Raw genomic sequence first — 4,451 nt, 5'->3', positions numbered from 1 at the left:
AGCACATGTGAACGAAATAACGTGAAATCCACTTGGAAATGTATAGGACGCTGTAGTGTCTGCTTCAGGTTGAGAATTAATATAAGAGCCCCCTCCTTGTGCTTTGTATTTTGACATCTAGCACAATGCCGAACAAGCTCTGGATGGACCTCTACCCCTGAGCCTGCATTCAGAGTGCCTCTGGCCTATTCGTCCACTTGGGGAGCCTTGAGTACAGTTTAGCCTTCAACACACATTTTACAATTTTAGACGGTCTGGTTTGTGTGTGTTTAACAGGGCACCCCTATATGTGAACACCTGCTGCTCACCATGGCTTTCTGGATGAGAAGAGCCACAACTGTCAAGCATCTCCTATCACTGTGGACTTTATATCACATGGACTTTATGCATAAGGTATTCTGGAAAGGGATATAATTTATAGTGAAAATACATTGGGCATAGCCAGATCTTGCAATTCCCTGTAATATAATTCTGTAATATAAAACTACTAATTACAAACCGCCTTTATGCATTTGTGAAACTCAGAAAACAGGAATTGCCTTGCTTAGGGTCACCTCCAAGGCCCTTTCCCTGATTCTTATCACAGGTCTAAGTCCCCCAAGACTTCCCAGGACAACGCAGGGTTCCATTCTCAGCAGGCTTTTTAATTAGGCTTCTATCTGTTTTGCTGCCGCAGGCTGCTCTTGCTGGGTTAAGCGGCTTCAGGACTTATGAAAGACCTTCATTTGCTAAATGTAGGTATAATATTGGATGAGACGCTTTGTGGACCTGCCTGCTTTAAGTTTTCCCCAAGGTTATTTCTCAGCCCTGCTTCAACAGTCTCCAAATTGAAAGTTTCTCACCCCTGAGGATCTCTGACCTTTCCCTTCCTGGCAATAAATTGGTTTGATACAAAGCGCAGACTGGAGAAGGTTTTCCAGTACGGCGTTGCTGTTGGACTTGCTGTTCAGAGGAGCAGCTGTATAATTTCTTTCACAAGGCTGCAGCAATTGAGGTCTAAGGGACAGAACAACTTTAACCAGATAAACTCCACATGGTTAAACAGCCTGGTGGAGTTTACTTTCAGAAGAGCGAGACAAACAGCAAAGGCAGAGAGGTAACTGCTGACGCTGAGCATCGTTGACAGTAATCCGGAACACCCAATGCTAATGGCTAACTTGGTATTGCCCACATACATGCATGCAAACCTTGGTAATAATTATTGCCAGTTTTCTTTTTTTAAAGTATCAATAGGTACGTTGTCAGACTCTCAGAAACGTTTCTTTTCTTTCATCTTTCTTTTGTTCTTTCATATTTTTCTCTTTATTTTTACAAAAGCAGTTCTGATTTGAGGCAAGGAGAAGTCTGACCCACAGGACCACGCGTGGTTCTAAGCACCCAAATGAAGTGTTAGTGGCACAACCTGGGCTATAAATCTTGCTTCTCTCTGGTTGGAAAGGGTAGTTGTGTTAAAGACCCTCAGGTGGGAAGAAGAAAGACCAAGAGCTGCAATTGCCTTGATCCTGGGATCCTTCAAGAGAGAAGGGTTTTCAGGCTTGGCCCAGGGCCTGTCGGGAGAACCAAGGGGACTGTATGCAGTCACCCCGGTGCCTTGGCAATGGCAGTACTCAGTCAGCTTCCCCTGAGTCAGGCGTGGGTGGCACTCTATCTGGTTAATGGCAGGCTTATATTTTAAGCCAGGTTTGTTCAAGATCCTCCTCAATCTGAAGAAGGCTGAGGCTGGAGACACCAATTGCTTTTACCAAAACTTCATCCACTAGTTGTTCCATAGTGTCCAAGGGTCCACAAAGTCGTTGTCGCTAGGTATTACGTTTCCTGATGCATCCGGTGGGAAATAGTCAGGCTCAGACTTGAAGCCAATTGGCCGGTGAAGAAGGTAGAGATCCAGGTAGTCCAGCTGCACGTCTCAGTGTCTTCTGGAAGGTTCCTTTCAGCGCGCTCCTGCCATGGAACGTGCACCACAGCTGGCTGACCGTGAAGAGATCCTTGCGCTTTATCACCTGCTTCTTGAGCTTCTCCTCATTCTGGTACACCTGGGCGCAGCCAATGTGCCGGTACCCCATGTCAATAGCAAACTTCATAGCCTCAGTCACCTAGCCAGGAGGAAACTTCCAGGTGCTCAGGCCCAGGGTGGGCATCTTGGCACCGTTGTCGAGTTCCAGATGGCTAGGCATGATTGTTGCTAGTTACACACCTGGACCAGCAAATGTGCTGGGAATGTTGTTTCTTATTTTCCCATTTTTCTTTTCATTTCTTCTCTCCTACATGCAGCCTCTCCTTCCTCTATGTTACCCAGTTTCCCCCACCTCCCTTATGCAGATCCACTGTTCTTTGGTTTCCCTTCAGAACATAGCAGGCCTCCCAAGGATATGAAATGAACACGGCATAACAAGATTCAGTAATGCTAAGCATACACCTACATTTCACTGTTCGGGGAGCCAACCCAGTAGGATGAAAAGGCTCCCAAGAGCAGGCAAAAGAGTCAGGGACAGTCCCCACTCCCACTCTTAGGAGTCCCATGAAAACCCCAAACAAAACAGGCACAGCATATTTTCAGAGGACCTAACAGAGACCTGAGAAGGCTCTGTGATGGACCCATTCAATCTCTGTAAGCCCCTGTGAATCCTGCCTTAGTTGATTTCAATGGTCATGTTCTCCGGGTGCACTGAACCCCTGACTCCTACAGTCTTTCTTCCTCCTCCTCTTCTGCAGAGTTCTCTGAGCACTGCTGAACGTTTAGCTTCAAGTCTCTGCTTCTGCTTCCAGCAGCTGCCAGAGAAAGAATGCCTCTCTGAGGATAGTTGGGCTAGGGAGTGATCTAGCAGAGTTACTAGCAGATGACAGCAGAGTAGGCACCATTCTATGTAACTTATAACGAGGGAAGATGATAGTTCCGGTGAAGATGGCCATGAAGACATTAGGATCAGCCACAATGAGCTGCTGCCGTTGGCCATAGGCAGCCTAGAGTGGTTGTGATTGATACTGTTGAAGGGGCTGGTTATGGGCTCTAAAAATATGTTTTGTTGATAACAGTTTATGATAGTTTAAATTGGCACAAGCCTTCGAATACTTGATTCCCAATTGGTGGTGGGTAGTTGCTGGAGGTGGTTGAAAACTCATAGCCTCTGTACCAAGGTGGACTCTAATGCTCTAGAATCTTAAACCAAACCAAACCCTTGCTTCCAGAAGTTTCTCTCGGCCATGACACAGTATTAAGCCATACCCATTTTTAGACATGTACGTGAGAATTTCAGCTGTGATTCTCCGCTGAGCCTTTCTCATCCCCTCTCTCACTGAAAGCCTCATTGTCAACCCCTTCCTGCTTTCACGTCTTTCTGTGTGTGCATAAGTTACTGAGCTTAGTTGGGGTTTCTTACCTGAGCGTGGCTGGGAAATTATTTACTGGAGCATGTGCAATTTATCAGTGAAGAAAATGATAACCCTCATCCCTCCCCCACGATGGAATGCTAAATGCCCTGATCTTGCCAAAGTCTGTGCATTTAATTCCAGCAGCACTGAGTTTATGGGTAAAACGGAGGTGTCTTACTCAGAAAAAAAATCATTTTAGGTACATCTCCCCATCCTTTGACTGTTGTATTCTCTGTTCCCACTTTGGTGATGTCCTCAGAGCCTTGGAAGGGGTGTTATAAATTTCTTGTTTAGGACTGAGCACTCCACAGTCATATATGCCCGTCACTTTGATGAGTAATGAATCATTCATAATTGCTGCCTCCTATGAAGAGTTCTCTTTGATGCAATTTGGAAGCAGCGTCAATCTATAGATTAAATATGAGTATATAGAAGGAAGCTTGACATCATATCTACTTAACAAAGCACTAGTTTTTCCCCAGTCAGACTTTTGACCAGGCTTTACTATCAGCATGTGATCACTCTTGGGTAGTAGACCTCCCATCCAATCAGGTTGTGGGCTGTTTTTGCTGGTGATAACAATGCTAAGGAATGTGGTGGGTTGTAGTCAGGGACATGTTGGTATATTTGGTAGAAAGTTTAGTTTAACCTTGTGTCTAGTGTTTCCTGTCTGTCTGGTAGGTAGCTGTATTTGGAAGAAACGGTTATCCCCTCCTGTATCCCTGTGGCAAACAAGACAGTTAAGGACACATGAGAGAGATTTATTTGCATTATTGCATTGAGAATGTACAAGGATTAAGAACCTTTGCCCTCAAGGCTAGAAACACACAGAAAATTACAAATTTGGCTTCTCTGAAACAGATCCGTTATGTTTACAAGATCATGGAGAAAACGAGGCGTGATGTTTAATATGTTGTAACTATCTGCACTTCCTTCTAAATTTGTAGTGACTTCTCGTTTCACTTTAAATGAAACCCACAGTAGAAATTTTTATTTTACTTTATTGAATAATATTCCATTATTTTCTTCATGAGTCATTAGCCTGTTTAAGAGAACCCATGTTTAAGAGAACCCAGCTCAGT

At 44.6% G+C, this 4,451-nt stretch overlaps 1 pseudogene across 1 annotated transcript; it reads right to left on the bottom strand.

The window, feature by feature from the left end:
- Positions 1-1,369: 1,369 nt before the first annotated feature.
- On the bottom strand, positions 1,370-2,174 carry LOC308433798 (aldo-keto reductase family 1 member B1-like; annotated as a pseudogene). The gene has a single exon. The product of its transcript is annotated as an aldo-keto reductase family 1 member B1-like (transcript).
- Positions 2,175-4,451: the final 2,277 nt, after the last annotated feature.

This window comes from Micromys minutus, assembly GCF_963924665.1.
Source record: "Micromys minutus genome assembly, chromosome: 20".
NCBI lineage: Eukaryota > Metazoa > Chordata > Mammalia > Rodentia > Muridae > Micromys > Micromys minutus.
The sequence above is the reverse complement of the archived record's forward strand: the minus strand, read 5'-3'. Positions and strand labels throughout refer to the sequence as shown.